Raw genomic sequence first — 25,000 nt, 5'->3', positions numbered from 1 at the left:
GAGTCGCCAGTCAGTGATGTCATATCCGCGTTAGCCTCGGTTTCCGCGTGCACTGCAAGTTGCAAGTTGTAGTTGTAGCGTCTATCAAGCAACAAACGTTAGCTTGTTTCGCGCAGGCGTTGTGGAACACAATTATTCTTTAGCGATTGCAGCCGGTTTTGTCGACAAACACAAGTCCCAATAACGCACGGGTCAATTTTATATATTCCAAATGTAGCATTCGGTAATAGTTATGTTTATGTGAGGAAAGTATTATTGCTTTAGGTTTGTGTTTAGTTTATTGACATTGTTTATCACGTCTGGTGTTTATGGCCATGTAAATAAATATAGCATGTGTTATACATAAAGATTCATCCGTCTTTTGGCAAATGATGTGTGTGTTCGAATGCACTTTTACAACAATTGTTTAGAACGCGTAAAACTGCGCAGCGTTATCACAACAATGAGTTCGACAAATACAGTAACATGATAACCAATTTAATATTAACCCTTACTTTTCTTGCGGTTAATTCATTTTAAATTAAATAAAAGCATGTCATTAAACGCAACATTTATAAAAATAGAACTTTACCTCATCCATGAACATGATTTTTCGATTCCCGTCTGACTGATTTACATCCACGGTGGAGTTAAACACGACAGTTCCCATCATTCCACGCTCCTTTACATCGTCATCAAGCTACGCCGCTGGAGTTGTCTGGAATGTAGCGCCTCTAGCGGCAGAAAATATTGCATATTGTACCTTTAAGATATGGCCCGATTATGTGGAAAAACAATGAAATAATAGTTGTTGTTTTTTTTGTGCTAATTTCAAAGAACAGACGTTCAAAAATAATCTCCCAAAGTTTTGTAGTCCAGATAATTGAGTAAAGGTATTTAAATGACTATTAAAGTTTACTAAATTCGCTGGAAATTAACATTTGCCGGGTATACCCTGAAGCGTCACTATCTCTGCTCTCCAAATATGGTGTTACACGTTGTATAGAACCAATCAAAAAGCTTAGAAATCTACACAAACGCTGATTATGTGTCAATGGGAAGCCTCGTTTCGACTGACTGGCACGCGATTGGTCCAGTCATCCTCCTGTCAGACAAGCTAGCAGATCTCCTCAGAAAGATGAAATATTATTCATTTGAGAAATGTCGTGTTATATATTAATGTCTTTGGTCAAATTAAGCTGTAAAATAAATAGTTTATCCCTTTAAATGCAATGGATTTTGAAAGATATCAACAAAAAATGGGCAAAAAACTTGAAAAGCGATTTTCTCAGATTTTCAATTGGAAAAAGAGGGCAGACGAGGTATGACTTTGACTAGGATGTCATTTGAACGCTTATGGTCTCCTCTTTCCATTAATACCAAAATCAAAATTTAGAAATTTGGGTCACTGTGACTCATTTTGCTGGATCAGGTCACATATTGTTAGTTAACTAACAAAACAAAAATAACAAAAGCAATACTATTTTATTTTGACTAATTTGCCGTTTTTATATTTAATTTTATATTTACCCTACACTGTAAAACCAAATCCGTTAAATTTACTCTAAAAAACTGGCAGCTGTGGTTTTTTGGAATTGTGGGAATGTCAATTTACGTTTTTTCACTGTAAATTATACAATGACTTGTTCTTTTTAAATTCCAAAAACTGTACATTTAACGGTATTTTACTGTAAAACTACATTACATGTTAGATCTATCACAGTTATTCACCGTATGTATGAAAACTTTCTGTTAACCAAAGAACAGTATTTCACAGTAACGCTTTTAGAGTATTTTACCGTTAAAATCACGATAATGTATTCCCGCTCAAAAGCTTGTGGATGTTTTTTGAATGAAATTGATTATTTTTTCAGCAAGGAGACATTAAATTCTTATAATATTAATGAAGATTCTATTTCAAATAAATGCTTTCTATTCAAAGAATCCAAAAAAATTATCAAGGTTTCCACAAAAATATGAAGCAACAACACGAGTTTTCAACATTAATAATAATCAGAAAAGTTTATCGAGTAAACAAATCCGCATATTAGAATGATTTCTGAAGGATCATGTGACACAAGACTGAACATTTTAATAATAATTCACTGTTTTTACTGTATGTTTGATCAAATAAATCCAGCCTTGGTGAGCAAAAGAGATTTACTCTACGCTACAAAAATATTACCAACCTCAAACTGTTTAACAGCAGTGTATATTTAAGATAATAAATATCATATTTTAGATTTAAATTTAATTTGTATATATTTTAATAAATATTCAAACTTGAGTTTATCAGTCTTTCTAACCAAATCATTAAAAAATAAAAACGGTTTGGTCTCTGCATTATATTAATGTACAGTATCTTTTTTTTCACATTCACATTGATAATCATATTTATTTCAAACTGTATGCTCACAACATAAATTCTTCTGCTATGGCACTGTAGATAATATTTTCACCATGTTTTCAAAACAACATCTCAAAATGCAAAACAAACTAGATAATTCTACAGTAATTATTATTATAATAATGTCTAGACTTCAATCTTTGATGCTGCACACACTCAGTCGACAGACATCTGTTTCTGTTGTGGCGCCGGTTTATATTTCACACCTATTTGATATGAAATGATTTTATTAATAAATAAAACGTCAGTCAAACAGCTCTAAGTCAACATGAAGCGCAAGTTGTGCTCATCTTCTTTTGCCTATTGTGACGTATATCCCAGTGAAACAGCTTCTGGAGCAAGAACAAATGTAGGGCGGGGCTTGATTTTGAATTTGGGGAAATGATTGGATGGATAGAGGGTTATGCGTGTGACGTCACCGTCGGCCGGAGTGAAAAACACACAAAACACATCTAAACCGGGAAAGAGCTTTGAGATTGACTGTACAACCAGATTTCCCAAGAAATCTGAGGTATATTTTTTACAGACTGCTGAAAGCTACAGAACAGAGAAGCAAATGGATCTGCAATTCACAGAAACAACTGGATCCAGGCCGAGAAAGCTGGATTTGCAGTTATCATTTTATGTCAATATGCTAAATTCAGGTGAAAAAATATACCCTATTATAAAATTATAACTATGCAACAGTCTACTACAGTATCGCATAGACATCTCTGAGGAAAAATTCCATTCATTCATTGCAATAGGAGAGGAAGAATCGTCTAAACTCGTTATTTCGACTAAGCTATTGACAGAGATGCTTCCAGAGGTCATAGATCCTCTTCTTAATATCATAAATTCATCTTTGTCTCTAGGATATGTACCAAAAACTTTTAAGCTGGCTTTTATTAAACCTCTTATTAAAAAAACGCTACTTGATCCTAGAGAATTAGTCAATTACAGGCCGATCTCAAATCTGCCTTTTCTGTCAAAATTACTAGAAAAAGCAGTATCCTCACAACTATGTTCATTTTTAGAAAGAAATGGTATCTCCTAAGATTCCCAGTCAGGATTTAGACGTACCATAGTACCGAGACAGCTCTCTTCAGTTACAAATAATTTGCTCTTATCATCTGATCGTGGTTGTATCTCTCAATTAGTGTTACTCGATCTTAGTGCTGCATTTGACACTATTGACCACAACATTCTTTTAAATAGACTCGAACATTATGTTGGCATTAGAGGAATTGCATTAGCATGGTTTAAATCATAGTTATCTGACCGTTATCAGTTTGTAGCAGTAAATGAAGAGATGTCTTATCGATCAAAAGTATGGTGTACCACAAGGCTCAGTACTAGGACCGTTGCTGTTCACTCTGTACATGCTACCATTAGGAGATAATTATTAGGAAGCATGGGATTAGTTTTCACTGTTATGCTGATGATACTCAGCTCTATATCTCTTCGTGCCCTGACGAAACTTGTCAATTCAAGAAATTAACGGAATGCAAAGATATAAAAATTTGGATGACTAGTAATTTCCTACTACTTAATTCTTAAAAAAACTTTTAAAAAAAAACAGTGTTTCTAAAGATTGGACCAAAAACCTCAGCACATACTAACCTAGAAAACTGTCTAACAATTGATGGCTGCTCTGTCAAGTCTTCGTCGTCGGTTAGGAACCTGGGTGTGCTCTTTGACACCAATCTTTCATTTGAAAGCCACGTTTCTAGCATCTGTAAAACCGCATTCTTCCATCTTAAAAATATATCTAAATTACAACATATGCACTCAATGAAAAATGCGGAACAGTTACAGTAGGTCATGCACTCATGACCTCAAGGCTAGATTATTGTAATGCTCTACTGGGTGGTTGCCCTGCACGCTTAATAAACAAACTACAGCTGGTCCAAAACACAGCAGCTTGAGTTCTTACCAGAACCAGGAAGTATGACCATATTAGCCCTGTTCTGTCAACACTGCATTGGCTGCCTATTAAACATCGTATACATTTAAAAATATTGCTGGCTACTTACAAAGCACAAATTGGTTTAGCTCCACAGTACTTGAGCGAGCTCTTAACGCATTATAGTCCTTCACGTCTATTCCGATCCGTTATATCATAAGAAGAATGGCATCTACGCTAATGTTAGACTTTCTGCTTATTCCGAGGTTTACTGTAATCAGCCGGATCCGGGCCGTATCCAGATCAGATGGTGGACCTGAGCTAAGACAGGCCGAGAGAGAGAGAGAGAGAGACAGACAGGCCGAGAGAGAGAGACAGACAGGCCTCGACAGAGAGAGACAGACAGGCCTCGACAGAGAGAGACAGACAGGCCTTGACAGAGAGAGACAGACAGGCCTTGACAGAGAGAGACAGACAGGCCTCGACAGAGAGAGACAGACAGGCCTCGGGAGAGAGAGACAGACAGGCCTCGACAGAGAGAGACAGACAGGCCTGACAGACAGGCCTCGACAGAGAGAGACAGACAGGCCTCGACAGAGAGAGACAGACAGGCCTCGACAGAGAGAGACAGACGGGCCTCGACAGAGAGACAGACAGGCCTCGACAGAGAGACAGACAGGCCTCGGGAGAGAGACAGACAGGACTCGGGAGAGAGACAGACAGGCCTCGGGAGAGAGACAGACAGGCCTCGAGAGAGAGAGACAGACAGGCCTCGAGAGAGAGAGAGAGAGAGAGAGAGAGAGAGAGAGAGAGAGAGAGAGAGAGAGAGAGAGAGAGAGAGAGAGAGAGAGAGAGAGAGAGAGAGAGAGAGAGAGAGAGAGAGAGAGAGAGAGAGAGAGAGAGAGAGACAGGCCTCGAGAGAGACACAGACAGGCCTCGAGAGGACTACATTACCTCCATCACTGGACCGCACTTCTGCGTGCTGATCATCAGTGGAAAGTTATTAATGCAGAGACGAACGCCACTCCGAAACAGATGCTCGTGCCACAGCCAATAACAATACAAGATAGATAGAGAGAGAGGGAGGGGGTCGAGAGAGACTGACAGAGAGAGAAAGAGAGAGAGAGAGAGAGAGAGAGATAGATAGATAGATAGATAGAGAGAGAGAGAGACTTAACAAAGCTGAGCACACACACTCCCTCTCTCTCTCACACAGCGTTGGTGGGCTCTCTCCAGTGAATTGTTTCCCCTCTGACAAGCAGCTCATTGAATTTCCCATCATGCACCTGATCGGTCATTCAGAAACACAAAACACAAATAAGTCAAGTCGACCATCTGCTTGTTAGCAGCGTCTAGCAAAATCATACAAACTCCCAATAAATAATAAATTACTTGGATGGGCCAGAGACCACCTGACTGGAGAATCAAACATATTTCATGTTATTTAAGTTACGTTGGCGGCCGTTAAACAAGAAGCACCCTGCTTTTTAATTTATTACCACAACACACACAATCCCGGTGTCATCCTCATTTTCTAAATCAATAATCAGCACAGCACGCTTCATTAACAGTGACCAATCAGAGGCGAGCTGGGATCTCATTTTACAACATGAGCATTCCTAAGACATAAACCATCTGCTACTTGTAGAAACAGAAAAATCAAATTAATCCGTTCTTATCATGCATTCCGATTTTAAAGCAATTAAAGATGTTCTTTGTCTAATCGCAGGCGCAGGAGTATCGGCGTAATGAGCGAGGCAAACTCAGCGCTGAACTTTCCAGGGTTCTCGACGCGCGTTTGGAAACTTTACAAGCCACACACACTCCAGTGAGCCGTTAGAGCTACAATGCAGATGTTGGCGACAGCAATGAATTTTTTATTAAGCATTTAATCATCGCACAAACCGAGAATTCCCATAATATGAGGCCCAGGCACAAGCTACGAAGGTGCCAAATCACCCGGTATAATGTTTTCTTTTTTAATAAGAAATAAACAGATGCCAATAAGCAGAACTTGTTTTTTAACATTACATAAAGCTGATGATGAACTGGAATACTGAATTTGCCTTAATTAAGCCTGGGGATAGATCTCTCACAGAATGCTAATTTTTGTTAAAAACAATCCAACGTTTCTTCTCCCAACCCCACTGTCTCTAATTTCTAATCATAATGGATTCATAAAAAAATAAAAAAAACAAGCAAACAAGTACAGGCCCCGTTTAAAAGTACAGGCCCCGTTTAAAAGTGCTGAAGTATCGAGACGCCGGCGCGCACATGCCCACCTTACACACACCTTTACTGAGGGTCACCGGCGTGTCATGAGGACACTGTTTACAGTTATATGAATATATGCATGATCATTTAAATAAATAGTCAAATAAAAAATAAAAAATAAAAATTGTGTGAACATAAAAAATGTATATAATTATAAGCAATGATAATTTATAGAATAAATGAAATATATAAATTATATATGCGTGTGTGAATATTTATAATAAATAAATAGTTAAATAAAAAATAATTTAAAATGTATTGTGTAAATATGAGAATAATTAATATTATTATAAACAATAATAATGTATAGAAAATAACATTGTATTTATTATTATCATAAAAGTGTGCGTGTGTCACAAAAGCATAAATATTTCACACATAAATATATTTATAATCATTTTAATAAATAGTGAAATTATAAAAAAAAAAATTGTGTAAAATTATATAAATATAATTATTAATATATTGTTGTGTGAAATACTTTTGTGTTTGTATGTATATATATATATAAATTGTAATAAATGGTAAAATATTTTCTAAATGAATGTGAAAATGATATTTATATAAATATTATTTTTATTAAAATGTATATATTGGCCAAAATGGATAATTATAATGCATCAAGATTCCATTTCATGCATGGCAAAAATAACTACGGCATTTATTATACATTGTTATTTCAATCGTAATAAGCCACTCATGGCCATGTGTTACAGTGATTTTACCATGGTGAAGGCATTTTAGAAACATAAAACGATGTATCGTAAAATCACTGTAATTATGGCTTCTTGTGGCTTTTTGCAAGTTTGTTCTTTAGTCTCGTAACAAACAAAAGAGTGCATGCACATGCCACTGAATGAGAAAAGATGCAGGTGTGTTTACATGCTTGTGGAGATTGTTGTGCTGAACAGTGGAGGGTTTTGATGTGTGTGTGTTGATGTTAGTGGTTGTAATGCATGAAGTGCTCCTCTGCAGAGCTCAGTTGGCGACTGAACTGCGAGAGCAATGAGCTCATTGTTCTGCTCTGGAAGCTTTTCTCGATTTCCAGAGCAATCAACAGCTGTCGATCGAGATGTCCTGGATCCACTCCATCTATCATACACTATCATCCAGAGACACAACAACAACACACAGCGAGATCACACACACTAACCTGAGAGCTAGTGAAGGTCACAGCATTTCTTAAAATCACAAGCAACACACAATGTTCTTCGACTGCAGGCATTTATGTCCAGTTTTTACACTTATTATTGTTATATGAAGGTTTTATTTTTTACTTTCAATATTGAAATTAGCTAAAATCCATCATAAAAATATTTTTATTTTGCTAATAGCACATTAAACAATTAAAAAAAATATTTATATAAATGTATACTAATATTATTTATTATAATATATATATATATATATATATATATATATATATATATATATATATATATGCATGTATATATATATATATATATATATATATATATATATATATATATATATAAAAATAATACTTTTATAATATTTATAATACATATATTATAATATATGATTTTTTATAATGTATAAATTATAATATTATACATGTAGAATGTATATTATATGTATTCAATTATAATAAAAAATATATAATTTATATAAATAGCTTTTACACAATACATTTTTAAATTATTTTTATTGTTTACTATATTATATTTATACATTATAATAAATGTAATACATAAAATGTATATACACATACATATATTGCTCGCCCTCCAACAACAAGGCATGGGTGACGAGCACGTGGCCCTCCTGCAGGAGCTGAACAGCAACTGCGCCGCCACCATCACCCTGTTCGACCGGCCGCTTAACATCGAGGTCGGCCGCGGGGTCAAGCAGGGAGACACCATCTCGCCCAAGCTTTTCACCGCCTGCCTCGAGAAAATTTTCCGGCAGCTCAACTGGGACGAGGTCGGCATCAAGATCAACGGCCGCTGGCTCAATCACCTGCGCTTTGCCGATGACATCGTGCTGATAGGCTGTTCGGCGGTCGATGTACAGAAGCGGCTCGACCAGCTCAGTCAGGCTGGCGCCCGGGTCGGCCTCAAAATCAATCTGGCCAAAACTAAGTGGATGTACAATGACCAGGTGGCAGACACTACCCTTCATGTCGGCCAGCATCAGCTCCAGCAAGTAGACAGCTATATCTACTTGGGCCAGGAGCTGACCACCGACCACAAGATTGGCCGAGAACTGGCACGACGCCGAGCAGGCTGGGTCAGCTTTGGCTCAATTGCCGAGACGGCCACCAACAGAGCCATTGACCCAGACATCAGGGCCGCCCTATTCAACAGCACCGTCCTGCCGGCCATGCTCTACGGGGCCGAGACCTGGACAACGACGGCGGCCGACCGGCTAAAGCTGGCCGTGACTGAACCGCATGATCGGGGTCCAACAGATCGACCACGTCCGCAACGAGCAGCTGCGGGCCATGACCAGGGTGGCCGACGCGGTGGACCTGGCCAACAAGGCCAAGAAGCGCTGGGCCGGGCACCTGATGCGGCAGACGGACGAAAGATGGACGCGCGAAGTCACCGTCTGGTTGCCGATCGACATCAAGCGGCCACGTGGACGCCCTGCAACCCGATGGCGTGACTTACAACAAGATCTGGGACACAATTGGATGTGGCTCGCCCAGGACCGACAGACCTGGGCAGATCGTTGTGGTCTGCGCTGACCACCTTTGGCCGGCGAAGACAGACCGATTCTGGATTCTGGATATATATATTATAATATATCTATTAGGGGTGGAGCCGAACCCGAATACGGTATTCGGAAAGGCACAAATAACGTGTTTTTTACAAATACTTATTTCGAACAAATACTTTAAAAAATATTTGTATTCGGGAATAGGAAAAACTTTATATCAAAAAGCTGCGTTTCCTCATGAGACCGCAGTGCACGCCCGGATGAGTGAGTGAGTGACAGACACAGCCTGCTCCACACAGCAACAGAGAGGAGCTGAGCGAAAAAACACTTAACTCCATCACTATTTTTGTTGAATAGATTTTTGTACCTTAACTGGGTTCCTGAGGCAGTTTATAACTTTCGTTTCGAGAAGCGGAGTTTGATCGGGAGATTATTCCATTGCGCTGCATTATTGACGTCTGCTCATGTTCGCTCTGTTTACGTCAGCTGTTTAGCGCGGTAATTTAGACAATAGGCTGTTTACAGAGTAACGTCAACGTTCGGTTAAAAAGGTTAAAAATGCTTGTGTAGTTGTGTCGAATTGTATGCACGTGTGGGAGTTATATGGTACGTTTAAGTTACTCTGTCTTTTGCAGACAGCAAGATGTAAGCTGTAGGCTTCATAATGTTCACAATGGTATTTTATAGTTGTTGGTTTAACCATGGATGAGGTAACGTAGCCTAATGGCTGTTATGTTATTTTCTTTTCAATGACGTTCCTTGTTTCATTGCTGGATTTATGGAAAAACATCAACCAATATTGCATATCCATAATTATTATAATGGATATAATTAAAGAATACTTACACTATAACGTAAATTAGAAGTGTAACGCATTTTTTTTTTTCGCCTATTTTGAATTTTACTCAAATACAAATACTTTTCCCCCCTCAACAAATACAAATACAGATACAAATATCGGCTGCTTTGCACACCCCTAATATATATATATATATATATATATATATATATATATATATATACATATAGCGCATTAGTGTTACATTTACATAAATGTATGATATATTAAATAGCAATATAAAACTTAATAAAAAAATAAAATAAAAATAATAATATATATACATATTATTACCATTAACTTGTTATATAATATATATATATATATATATTATAACAAGTTAATGGTAATAATTTCCATCTCAATTAACACTTTTGCCGCTATAAGGTTTTATTAAAAGTTTATGCAATTGTAATAAGGACACGAAAGCATAAAGATAATTATCAGAATATTTTATACTTAAGTTCCATACTATGCTATGAAATTAACCATACCAAGATGAAAATGATGCCCTTTTATTCCGAAAATATCTAAAATGTAATTTCCACTAGAATGACAGAAAAGCCTAATTGTAGATGATGGTGAAACAGAACAGATTTCTCCTGTAATGTGTGCAAGTATAAAAATCACACTAGTGAGAGTGTTGTGAAGAGTATTAGTTTATAGTTCACAGGGCCAGCATTGCTCACAGTTGAGGAACTGGAGATATCAGTATTAAAGAAACGATCCCCTCTCGTCTCTATTGAGGTCAGTGATGTTCTCCAGATTACACTGAACGATCCCTGATCCTCTCCAGAAACGTCAGACCGAAGACGAGCGCATTCTGCTTGTTATCTCAAAACACGAACAATAGAAGACAAAGGTAAAACCACAACCAATCAAACAAATCAGGGGGGGGGGATAAAAAAGACAATGACGGCGAGCTGCTTTTGTGCAAATATTTCCTCCGCCGATCCCTTACAAAACATAAACATAAATCAATGCTTTTAAATGAGCAATGCAACACGGCAAGTTAACTACCCATGCTCAGAAATCATTTCTGCGTGGCAAACATTCAATCACAATATCGCTGACCCCTTTCCTTCATAACTCGAGCGAGAAAAACACTTCATCCGAGAGCGCTCCTCCTGAAACCGGCAGATGCCGTGTGCGAGTGCGGATGAGCTCGGGAACAAACGCTCTCAGTCTGGGAGAAAGTTGAGGTTGGCCGCAATAACGCGTTTATGTCTGGGCCTCGCTAATAAAGCAAATCTTAATAAATCATGTGCAATCTCTCTCCGCACTAACCCCTCCATTATCTCACCGTGCCATCTGTTATCATCAAAACTATATGACTGTGTTTAAAATGGAATTAATATGTAAACAACATTTTAATTAAGAGTGACAGAGCGCTCGAGAGCCTCCAATACAGCGGAAAACAACAAAGAAGTTAAACAAGTGAGTCTTAGCGCATCGCTCAACACTGAACGTCTCGCGACAGCTGGCTTTATCTCACTCTCTGGCCTATAGCCTCTTCATCAGCGTGTGTGTGTGTGGATCAAGTGTTTACATCCACACACTGGAGGGTGTTTGTGCCTTTTATCGGGGATATCTTTCTCTGGTGTTAATAAAACCTTTTACTTTTGCATTAAACAAGGCTACACCAATGACACATGCACAGTAGGGATGCTAAGATTCACTGATTCGCATAAAAGCTAAAGATGCGATGCATCGGTTTAAATAAGTGTGCATCGGATACAATTGGCATTTGTATCGCGATGCATCGTTTCTAACATATCTGCATCGGTGAAAACGATTTATTCATACATAATTATTAGCAGATGCACTATACTTTTACTATTTAGAAAGTGACCAATATTTTATTATGTAACTGCTGCGTTAAATCGCCTAGTCTTAATCTGCATCGCTATCTGTACTCGATGTGAATACGCAGGCCACAAGAAGTAATTAGGTGTTTTTTTTATCACTTTTACTCAGGACATGCTAGCTGGCAACAAAGGATTCCATTCATTATGCTAAGCTAAGCTAACGGCGACCCTGCCAAACTAAAACAATGCATGCACTGAGACAAAAATGCATTTGCCCACCTATCTAAATGTAGGAAAGACGGTGAATAAGCCCTACTTCAAAAAAACGTTAAAAAAAGTTGAATCTGGTTTACAGAAGCCTGTGACTGCCAATAATAGTTTTTCATATATATATAGTTTTTACATTTGAATACAGTTATGAAAGACCTGTTTGTGAAAGGTTGTATTATTGTTTATGTTAAAACAACACCTGCTTTCGGGACACTGTTAGCCTGACTGCTGAAATCACATGATCTGCTGGCAAGTTACGGAACATTTCTTTATGGTTTATCTCTGAGCATCCTTAAATTGTTTCATTGTTAAAGGTGTAACTGGAGACGGGACAGGACAAGAATGTCTGTTTTTATTTAATCTTTTGGCTTTGTGAAAACCAAATATTTTGTGAAAGAGCCATGCGTTAAAAGTCAGATGGCGCATACTGTAAGCTACTTTATGATTTGCTGTATGTCTAAACAAAATAAATACAAGTGAACTATCTATACCATATTGAATTGCATAGCATCATATTATTCTCCATTGAATCGCATCACGTTGAATAGAAGTGAATCGTATTGCATCGCATCGCATCATAATATGTATTGTTAATGTATCGTATCGTTGGCTATGCATCGAGATGTGCATCGCATCGGCCTCAGTTATGGAGATGCACATCCATAATGCACATTAATAAGCAGTGTGAATGAATGGGAAACTCACCATGTGCGCTTCACTTCTGACCCGCCGCTTCCTCTGGACTTTTACACAACGGTTTGTTTTGATTTTCTGCAACCCTGGGATTCTAGGAATACAATCAAAATCAAAATTAAACCCAATTTAATAATAATACATCATATATGTAATAAAAAAAAATAAAAAAATGCACTAATGCATAGCAATAAATAGATTTTATTGTATAGATATTTTTTGCAGTAATGCTTTGCAACCAAATAAATAAATAAAGCTTGACCTGGGAAAACAAAATGAGTTGTCATGTTGTCCCACTGTTGTGTCCTGGCCTGTCGTGCTCAAGCTGAAAGTCAGTGTGGATCCTCTGTGCAATCCCAGAATGCATCTGTCAGAAGAGCAGTGTGTGTTCAGATCTTCTGCACTGTCATGTTCCCTTCCTGTGTTTGGGTTTCTGTCAACAACTACTGTACACCAGCACCTCCGTCAACTCCTTCACACACACACACACACACACACACACACACACACACGTGGGGACTCTCCATAGACGTAATGGTTTTTATACTGTACAAACTGTATATTCTGTCCCCTTACACTAACCCTACCCATCACACACACACTACCCATTTCACACACACTAACCCTAAACCTACTCTTCTCACACACACACACACACACACACACACACACACACACACACTAACCCTAAACTTACTCTTCTCTCTCTCTCTCTCTCTCTCTCTCTCTCTCTCTCTCTCTCTCTCTCTCTCTCTCTCTCTCTCACACACACACACACACTAACCCTACTCTTCTCTCACACACACACTAACCCGACCCCTACACTTACCCATCACACAAAACGTTCTGCATTTTTACATTTTCAAAAAATATATAATTTTGTGAGTTTATTAACCCATTTCCCTCGTGGGGAACAGCTGGCTGATCCTCACTGTAGGAGATCTCAGCTTTTACTGTCTCTCTCACACACACACACACACACACACACACACACACTCTCACACTCTCACACACACTCTCTCACACACACGCTGTCACACACACTCTCTCACACACACACACACACACACACACACACACACACACACTCTCTCACACACACACACACACACACACACACACACACACACACACACACACACACACTCTCACACACACTCTCTCACACACACTCTCTCACACACACTCTCTCACACACACTCTCTCACACACACTCTCTCACACACACTCTCTCACACACACTCTCTCACACACACTCTCTCTCTCACACACACACACACACACACACACACTCTCACACACTCTCTCACACACACACTCTCACACACACTCTCTCACACACACTCTCTCACACACACACACACACACACACACACACACTCTCTCACACACACACTCTCTCACACACACTCTCTCACACACACTCTCTCTCTCACACTCTCTCTCTCACACACACACACACACACACACACACGTAACACGATGTTTCCCACCGGACACTTCTATTCCCATGCGTTGCAACTCCAGATCCGCGGCTGCCATCGCCAGACGAGAAGCCTCAGTAATGAAGGGAACACAGAGGGACAATAGAAAGACGAGCTGATCTTCGGCCTACTTGCTTTCCTCTTCTCGGCGGCAGGAGAGATGAAGCTGGCACACTGAGGATACCCACGCTCACCCTGGGCCATCTATATTCCACCCATGCCTTGGCAATATTGATATTGGCAGGCGAGCTGCTGATATTGGGGACGTAATGATGCAATTAAAACTCGAAGCATTTTACTATTATTGGCACGCGCACCGAACACCCCCCCCCCCCCCCCCCTTTATTTTAGGAGGCAAATATGATTTGGAATCCACAAGCACAAGCGCTCATAATAAAGAAATTCATGGTGTCATTTTTAGTCCATCCATCACTATATAGCGAAGCCTTCTCAAAGAATATGCCTTTGTGATCTTATAACGTCTGGGTTTAAGTGTTGATGTGATACGTGCCGTTTAATCGAGAGTCAAGGAGAATTTCCTCGTTTGAAACAGAGCAAATGAGATACGCCGTTACTCGTAGACGTTTCCCTAACAAAGAAAAGTTGGTTTAAATTGAGAAATATTTTGGCGCTTTAAAACATCTGTTTCCTAAGTGAATATACAGTAAAGTGTCATTTATTCCTGTGATCTAAAGCTCCATCATTACTCCAGTCTTCAGTGTCACACGATCCTTCACAAATCACTATAATATGAGGATTTTTGGTAACATTTCTGATTATTATCAGTGTTGAGAACCGTTGTGCTGCTGCTTTATGATTTTATTAAAGCGATGCCACTTTTGTTCAGGATTATCAGATTAAAGTTCAAGAGATTCTCCAGCACGGAGGATAATTTCCTCTTTTGAGAACAGATCTTCCTCACGCATAGGTTACGATTTTAAGGCCATATGTTCTTCCTTTGTTCCGAGATGACTTCATGTCACTTATGCTTCTTATTAGTAAAATGATTTATGCCACATTCACTCCAAAATTTAGCTTGCAAATGAGAAAATGCATTGTGACTCGACCAGATGTGCACAATAAAACAAGATTCCCATTGTAATCTCGGGTACTTAGTTTATATGAAGCTAATATAAGGCACACTTGGATGTGGCAAAGTCACTCTTTTTAAAATTTGACTATAAATGATTGGAAATAAATTGTGTGTTTTATGCCGGATGGCATGAGTGGGTTGATAAATTAGGAACAGTTTTGTACCCTGACTTATCTACAAGACAAACCTGGTGGAGATCACAGGGATTAATTGCCTCAGAGGTGTGAAACGCCGCTTTCCCATTCTTCCCACACACTCCGCGCCTAAACAATGATTAATCACCCTATAACTATTCTCCAGAGGATCCCAGCGGTTGCCAACACGGCTCTTATCCGAGGAAATCCACGCACGCAGGTTGGGAAGTACTTGCCAGGTACGGGAACGCAACCTGTCCCCATTCGTTATCAGATTAGGCGCGTGTCACCGAGCAGAAGTACATCGGCCTGCTGTCACTCCTCTGTGTGTGTGTGTGTGTGTGTGTCCGGCAGAAGCCAAAGCCTCGTCTGTAGTGCCGATGGAGGCGCTGTCGTGTGTTTCGAACGGGCCTGAGGATTGATGTGTGCTATGATGATAATAACACAAGATAACATTTAACTCTTTCCCCGCCATTGACCGAATTTTCCGGCTTTCCGTGTTATACAGTAGGGGGCGCTATTACGCATCTTCTGAAAGAGTGCAGAATCTCCTGATCAAAACACAGGCGAAAAAGAAGCAGAAACAAGTGATAGCATATTTAACACTAGAACTCCCAAGACGGTCATTTTGACCGTTTCAGTGTAATAACTTTGTTAAAATAAAATTTTGGGCATAAATTACACTTTACTATATATTTTACTGCTTTTACTGTACGTTTGATTAAATAATAAGATATGATAAAATGGGCAAACCCAGCCATTGGGTTACATTTTTAAATTGCCTTGTTGATCCAACGTTTGGGTTTGTCCATATTTGACCGAAATTTGGGTTAAAACAACCCAGCATTTTTTTTGAGTGTATTATCATCATCAATGTTAAAAACAGTTTTTGCTGCTTAAGATTTTTCTGGATATTATGCACTTTTTTTCCCAGGATTCTCTGATGGATAGAAAGTCCAATTTGGCTGTAGGACTGTTCCTAACTAAGTGTATATTTTATTCGGACACTGTTATTTTATTAAAATCACAAAACAGTTCTGACTATTTCTACCTAGAATGGCCATAGTGGTCATTTTTACCGCACACATTATTGATAGTTTTCTTGTTTAGCTAATGTTCATGTTTTTTCTTAGCCTGTTTGTGTGTGTAAGTACTGGAGTGTGCTGCATACGTGTCCATGAAAGTTTTAATGTATTCAAATGTTTATAGTGTTTTTGTTATTTTATATGTTATAAGTTATTGTATCATAAGATTTTTTTTTATTGTACAAAGAAAATATTTATCAATTAGGCTGGAAAATACATTTTCACATTTGAATTGAAATGTTGTGTCCTTGTCTTTATTATTAGCCTACCTACCGTAACATTGTTGTTTTAAGAGCGATAGCGTCATAACATGATGACAGGAATTAAAAGCTTCATTGGAAAACATAAAAAGAAGGTTCCAATGTAGATATGACATGACGAAAATGACGTTCAGTGCGGCCATATGAACGTCAAAGTAAACGGTCAAAATGACCGCTATGGTCGTTCTAGTAGTTTTGTAATTCCGGTAGTTCTAGTGTTAAGCAGATGCGTATGAAAATGATCAAAAACGCTGGCGGGGAAAGAGTTAAAAGCACTAAACTAAGGCCTTGATGGTGTGTGAGATGAGCGCTCTGATGATAACATTTAACTCTTTCCCCGCCATTGACCGAATTTTCCGGCTTTCCGTGTTTTCACCGTTATGCGGTAGAGGGCGCTATTACACATATTCTGAATCTCTGGATCTAAACACAGGCAGAAATGAAAAAAGAAGCAGAAACAAGCGATAGCATACGTAAGCAGAAGCATATGTAAAATAACACGATCATCAACATTAAACGGCATATAAATCATATAAATGTGAGGTGTTGATGGACTCCATCTGTGTTTTGATCATCGTTCTCAATTCAATCCAGACATAATCTGACACAATTGTGTGTTTTTTCTTCAGTTTTGTGCTTTTTTTCACATTCACGTTCAAGTGTTGATAAAAAAAGAATGCATGAAGCTAGAATAAAATGTTTTTTTTTTTTTGAGTAGGGGCTCTGTTCTTTCTTTTGATATATTGAATGTTCAGATATTCACACAACAAAATATTCTGGGGCCATTAAATAGCGAAAATTGAGCTTTTTGAAAACATGTGGATATGTGGCAGGATCATTTTAAATATAAAATTTCTAAATATTCTTGGGGCCATGACATTTTTGTGAAAATTATCAAAAATACTGGTGGTTTTGAAAAAAACGCTGGCGGGGAAAAGAGTTAAAAGCACTGAACTAAGGCCTTGTCCGCACTAAAACATTTTTGTTAGAAAACATTTTTCCTCTCTGTTTTGGCTTTTTGTCCACACAGAGACGCCGTTTTTTATCCTGCGAAAATTCAGGTTTTTGAAAACATGTGGATATGTGGCAGGATCATTTTATATATATATGAAAACGCCGTTTTCTGACTGTGAAAACGGATGAATTTAAAATGATGACGCACGTTTAGTCATGTGACGCATATGAACTGATATGTTTATTGTGCCTGTTATGTGCTTTTCACTTTCACACAGTTGCTAAAATATGTAATTTTGCACACTCTTCATATCACAGTCCTGATATCACGTGACCCTGGATCACACACACAGTCTGGAGCCGCACGGGTATATCTGTGGCAATAGCCAACTATACATTGTATGGGTCAAAATTATCCATTTTTCTTTTATGCCAAAAATCATGAGGATATTAAGATCATGTTCCATGAAGATATTTAGTAAATGTCCAACCGTAAATATATAAAACATGTATTTTTGTGAGTGAATGCAGCACAATCGTGAACATAAATGCACAACTTTAAAGGAGATTTTCTCAATGTTTACATTTTTTTGCTCCTCAGATTCCAGATTTTCAATAGTTGTGTCTCGACCAAATATTGTCCTATCCTAACAAACCACACATCAATGGAGAGATTATTTATTCAGCTTTCATATGATGTATAATCTCAATTTTAAAAAAATTGACCCATATGACCATTTTGTGGTCCAGGTTCACTTATAGCGCTCCCGAAAGAAGGCCCGCTCCAGACGCGCACGCTTTGTTTTTGTTGGGAATAAAGGAGAATTGAGGAGGAGAAAAGCTCCTGGCCTCTCCTCTCCTCGGGGCCCAAGTGACCACTTTGGTTTGGTTTGGTCAGTAAAGGAAAGGAGGTTAGCGTTGAATATTTGATGGCACCTGCAGCGAGTGTGTGTGTGTGCAGTAATGCAGGCGACAGATAAACGGAGCGTGGTCCCCGGGCTCCTGCGGAGAGTAAGTGCACGGCTTTATCTCTATACCAGCTCGATATCTCAAATGGATAACTTGTGTAGCCTCTAATTTACATTAGACGGGGAGTGAAGCGTGAAAGCTGCGGTGAAGGCCGTGACACCGCCAATTAATGCAGCTCTGCTTATGAACAACTCCACCGGGCCGACCGAACACAGACCTGCACACCGTCGGCACAACTTCTGGAGGAAACGTGCTTTATAACATGTATTTTTACATTTTAAAATAATTACAATTATACACGTGTAAAATACGTTTATTATGCGTACCAAGGCTTCATTTATTTAATCAAACGTACAGTCAAAGCGGTAACATTTTTGAAATATTATTATAATTTAAAATAGCTGTTTTCTATGTGAATATATAGTAAAGTGTAATTTATTCCTGTGATCAAAGCTGAGTTTTCAGCATCATTACTCCAGTCTTCAGTGTCACATGATCCTTCAGAAATCAGGATAATATGAAGATCTGATGCTCAAGAAACATTTATGATCCATACACTAAAAAATGCTGGGTTGTTTTAACCCAATTTTGGGTCAAATATGGACAAACCCAGCCATTGGGTTACATTTTTAAATTGCCTTTTTGATCCAACGTTTGGGTTTGACCATACTTGACCCAAATTTGGGTTAAAACAACCCAGCATTTTTTTTAAGTGTATTATTATCATCAATGTTAAAAACAGTTTTTGCTGCTTAACATTTTTATGGATATTATGTACTTTTTTTTCCAGGATTCTCTGATGGATAGAAAGTCCAATGAACAGCATTTATTACATAGTGAAGACATTTATAATGTTACAAAATCAAAAAAAATTTTTGTATTAAACTCTCTTTTTTAAAATATCATACCACAAATGTTTTAATGGTATAGTTTCCACAAAAATGTCAAGCAGCAAAAACTGATGTTTTCAACATTGATAATAATCATAAATGTTTCTCGAGCAGAAAATCATCATATTAGAATAATTTCTGAAGGATCATGAGACTTCAAATGTCTATAAATGTATCTGCATATTAAGAAAATATTTTAAAACAGCCAAAATTATCCTCAGCAACATGATTATATATGATTATGATTGGAATAGTCTCGATGATTAACTAAAAACATGCAAGTAGTTTTAAGAAAAAAAAAGATTACATTATACAAAGCAGAATGAATTTAGCTTCTTTTTCTTTAGTCATTGAACGCAAGATGATTTTGGGATGTGTGTGTGCTAAATAAGAGATATGTAAAAAGGAATAAGCATAAGCTAATTTTTTTTTTTTTTCAAATATTGTTTTCATTGTAATTTAAATTTTGTTTCTATGTTTGCTTTTGAATTGTTTTTCTTTCTTTTTTTCTTTTTTTTTGAAGTTGACCGAAATAAACTTTAACTCACTAATTATGTCGGTCCACCAGTTAAACCAGGACCCAACCGGACCGGACCAGCAAAGGAAATAGTGTTTTTTCTCCAGCCGAGAACTAGTTCTGGCATCTGGTAAATGGGCGCAAGTGTTTCTCTGGAAGGAAACAAAGCAAAAGCCCTGAAACACAAACGCGTGCGGTGCAGTTCTGGTGGCGGTGTGGTAAACACTGATGGGCTTCTTGCCAAGCACACCGTCTCTGGTTTCATTTCAATGTGTGACAAAATATGGACGTCCTGACACGTCTCTGAATGTTAACAATGGCAACGTGTTGTTGCCGCACAGAATTAAAAAGACATTTTTACACCTCGTAACATATTTTCACATCGCTACAATATGCAATCTGTTGTATTGAAATAAAAGTGAAAATACATAGCAGTGCTCAACAGTGTTAATCAGTGTAATTTATATGTTCATAAAAAAAGGGCGAGATGGGTTGACACTAGACATGTTTTTTAAGGAGCTATGATTATAAGCATTGACTTAATCAGTTCAGAGAGAAGACAATTCACAACATATTATTTCCTTTCAACCCTTAACAGGTTCTGAAGGAACTAATTCGGGGGGCCGAAGAAAGGAAGGACGTTTTTTTCAAGAGAGATCCACGCGTGGAAAATGTTCAGCTTTCAATTTGCTTTTACATTCATCTCATCACTGGGAATGAGCTCCTCCATTCCAGTGCTTCCTTTTGTCCTCTTTCTGAGAAAGACACAATCTCAACTTGATTACCTCCTACTCTGTCATTACCTAATAAGATTGAGCGCGCAGCAGACGCGGGGTTTTCTCCCTCCGTCTCAGCGAGCAGTGATTGCACCTTGTGCCGAGGACTGTTTGCTCAACACTTCCAGGCTTCAAGGGCCATTTCGCCTCATTCCGGCACAGGTGGCAAACGCGCTGGAGGTCGTCGGCTATAAGTAACAGTTAATTAACATTTGAATCACTTTCTTTTGAAACGTGGAGGGTAAGATCTGGCGTCACGTGCGCAGACGTCCCCTGAGGACGACGACGACTCTCGGGGTTTGATGCTCGAGGGTTTGTTATCGCCGTCGATCCCCTGAGGGCGAGAAGTAACCAGTGCTCGAAAACAAGCCGGCGTGCAAATAATTATTCAAGACGTGCGATTAACAAGGGAGAAACGTTTAGAGTTATGCATCTGAAGTGTGCATTCTGCGTTGGATGTAGATTTTAAAACTCAAACTCGTGACATTGGTGAAGTTATTGCCGCGTGCTACCAGTTGAACTTCATGAAGGAGAAAGAAAATATATTTTTTACATACTGTAGGCCTACAATAGATCTGCTCGACCAACTCCAGAGAATGTGCAGCCCGACATTTCTATATTTAAAAAGAAAAAGACTCTTATTTTGTGAAAACATTTCTAGCAATAAATGAAACATTTTAATGTTAAAAATAGCTGTGTGTATATAATATAAACGTTTTAAAATAAATGTCTGTGTTGTGTATACAAATATAAAATAAATAAAATATTAAATATTACATTCAATTATATTAATTCAAATGTTTAAATATATTTTTTAAAATTATTTTTGGATAATTGTATTTTATAAAATTAATTATATATTATATTTAACTACACATGTATATATATGTATATATATATATATATTAAAAAAAATGTATTTGTTAAATATTTTGAATAAAAATAAAATGCCATATATAAAATAAATCAAATAAATTTTCAATATATAATCAAATATAAACCATACATTATATTAATACAAATGTTTACATTTTATATTCTTAAATATTATATATATGTGTGTGTGTGTGTGTGTGTTCATATAAATTTGATTTGTTAAATATTTTGAATAAATAGCACCAAATCCATAGAAATTTCACTGAAATTTTTATAAAAATCCATAATTTATTTTAAAACAAAATTCCTTCATCTACCACAACTGTGCACGCCACAACTGTGCACGCATTTGACCATATTTTAATCAAATCATATTTCCCATCAACACAGAAAAAGTATGTGCATATTCTGTGTGGGCCTTCACACACACACACACACACACACACACACACACACACACACACACACACACGTCTCTATCCTCCGCTGGAATAAAGACACTACTAAAACACACTTAATTTCCTAAACCTATAAACACAACCCAGTTAAGTGACTGGCAGGCGTGTTCTGGTCCCGTGGGGATAATACCAGACCCCTGTTAGGTCATATACTTTTAAAGTGCCACACTTCATCACTAAACTCGTTTGGGATAATCTCCCGGGAATATAATTTCACACAAGACTCCAGACTCAGAATAACTCAGGATATTCCTGAGGAAAGGGTGGCTATAGTTGTGTGGAGAGTCCGGCTCAAACCCGCAGCTGGCAGGTGCAGCAGTTTATCACAGAGCCAGAAATAATCCAAAGTGACAACTAGCAGCGGCACAAATGATTTATTAGTCTTTTACTCTGCTCCTAACCATCCTTGGGGCCAGAATCTATTATTTATCAACGACGTGTCTTCAAAATCATTAATTCTTCTGCCTCTTTCCCATGTGGCAGTAAACCGTGAGGAAAAGTGCACGTGGACCTCGGGATGGAGACTTCACCTCGACTCCTAAAGCTTCCGTGGAAATCACAAACATCATATTAGCGCAATTACGGCCTCCCGACAGTCAACTGGCACTGCCAGCTCAATTCACAGTTTTCATGCAAATGACAAGTTCTTCCCCACAGAGCCGCGTCGTAACACTGCATTTCTCTTACTTCTTCTCACCTTCGCAGAAAAAAAAGAACATTTCACTTCGCAGCGAAAAAAAAAAAAAAAAGAGACACGGATACTTTTAAAATGAGTGAAATATGTATTATTTGGTAGTTGTGGTCGGATGCATAATTAACACACTTCGGCTTTAAGCTCGAACGCAAGCCCGTATTTATTATGGCTCAAGTGCGATTCGACATAAATACGAAGCATGCATATAACGCGCTTCCCGTTATTAATTATGGAAATAACACAACAGAAGCATATCCCAACTCCATTACGGCAGTAAGCTAGACTTGTCTCAATAAATCAGCATCTACAATCAAAATTGAAATAATTTTTTATGCATAATGTATGTGCTTGTTGCCACAACAGCTGTTCATTATGCAGAGTAATGCATTCTTGTAGTTTTTAAAAACTTCAGGCCTATAAAATAATCATAATGAATGCTTCATTATGGAGAGAGTGAGAAGAGAGAAGCACACTTAACAATACGTCGCCGGCTTTACTGTTTCCTCCACTTTTTATAGGTAAGGCACACAGTCTCACAAGTTTTAAGTGTTGATGAAGGACCTGCAGTCGTGCTTTTAAATCAGACACACGGATTTTGAATTAAGCATGGAGTAGAGACAGATGCAAACATGACGCTTCAGCTCGACAAGTAGCAGAGACACCAGATCCTTGGAGAACCAGAGCATTGAAATAATCCTCGGTGATGATCGGCGCTGTGAAAAACACACATAAATTCATCAATATGACCTTTTTTTTTTACTGGATGAGATCTAGGTTATCAGGCCGGCTCAACCTTTACTTTTCACATCGTGACCTGGACGTAATTCACTAAACAAACGGCGCATGGCCGGGTTAATTGCTATTCTATTCACTTTGAGTTCAGGGGTATTATTCCGGTTTCTCAGGTTAATTACACAGCAACACACACGTTAAGGTGCACTTTGTTTGGTAAAAACCTCATTTAAGTAGTTTTAAAAAGTAACAGGTGACTAAAAAAAAAGCTTCAACTAAACAAGCGAAACATTTTCTACACATCAGCTTGCATAGTTAGCCATCTTGTCCCGATGTATACACCATCTCTGCTCTTTTGTTGTGTGTGTTTGACCGCCGAGCTCGTGTCATTTGGTTGGTGTGTGTTTCGCTGGTGCACAGTCACACACAACACACAAGCAAAACGATTCACAATTTAAAGGATTAGTTCACTTTTAAAGTTAAAACTCACCCCGATGTCATCCAAGATGTCCATGTCTTTCTTTCTTCAGTGGAAAAGAAATGAAGGTTTTTGATGAACACATTTCTCCATATAATGGACGTCAATGGGCCCCAAACGGGTCAAGGTCCAGATGACAGTGTCAGCGCCGCTTCAACGGGCTTTAAACGACACCAGACGATGAATACGGGTCTTATCTAGCGAAACCATCGTCATTTCACAAATAAATAAACAAGTTTAAGTTTTATAAGCACAAGCGCTCGCCTTGCTCTGTTCTGTGATGCGCGTTCGTGACGTCACGTGATACGCAGTTACGCTGAAAAGGTCACGCTTGACGAGTCAGTGTTTACAGATGTGCGGAAGGAGGACCATACACACATATTCAAATGTCTTTGTGTCAGTTTACACAAAAGCGTTTGTCTCACGCTTCTATGAAAAGTCAATATTGTCTGTCCTGACGAAAATGTTCTTTTAGGCTTTTTAATATTACAACACCAGGATACGCACATGCAATGGGCATTTTAACCGATAAACTGACACAAAGACATTTGAATATGTGTGTATGGTCCTCCGTCCGCACATCTGTAAACACTGACTCGTCAAGCGTGACCTTTACAGCGTAACTGCGTATCACGTGACGTCACGAACGCGCATCACAGAACAGAGCAAGGCGAGCGCTTGTGCTTATAAAACTTAAACTTGTTTATTTATTTTTGAAATGACGATGGTTTCGCTAGATAAGAGCCGTATTCATCGTCTGGTGT

At 38.3% G+C, this 25,000-nt stretch overlaps 1 long non-coding RNA gene across 1 annotated transcript in view; it reads right to left on the bottom strand.

Moving 5' to 3' along the window:
- The window catches only part of LOC307006266, a 51,399-nt gene that overhangs the window by 22,303 nt on the left and 4,096 nt on the right, over window positions 1–25,000 (bottom strand). Inside the window, exons 3-4 of the long non-coding RNA XR_013799430.1 lie at window positions 13,099–13,203; window positions 12,849–12,930 (exon numbers count right to left, since the gene is read on the bottom strand). This is a non-coding gene — a long non-coding RNA (uncharacterized lncRNA). The remainder of the gene's footprint in view (window positions 1–12,848; window positions 12,931–13,098; window positions 13,204–25,000) is intronic.

This window comes from Phoxinus phoxinus (genome assembly GCF_949152265.1).
Source record: "Phoxinus phoxinus genome assembly, chromosome: 10".
Taxonomy (NCBI): Eukaryota; Metazoa; Chordata; class Actinopteri; order Cypriniformes; family Leuciscidae; genus Phoxinus; species Phoxinus phoxinus.
This window is presented reverse-complemented; position numbering and strand designations above follow the sequence as displayed.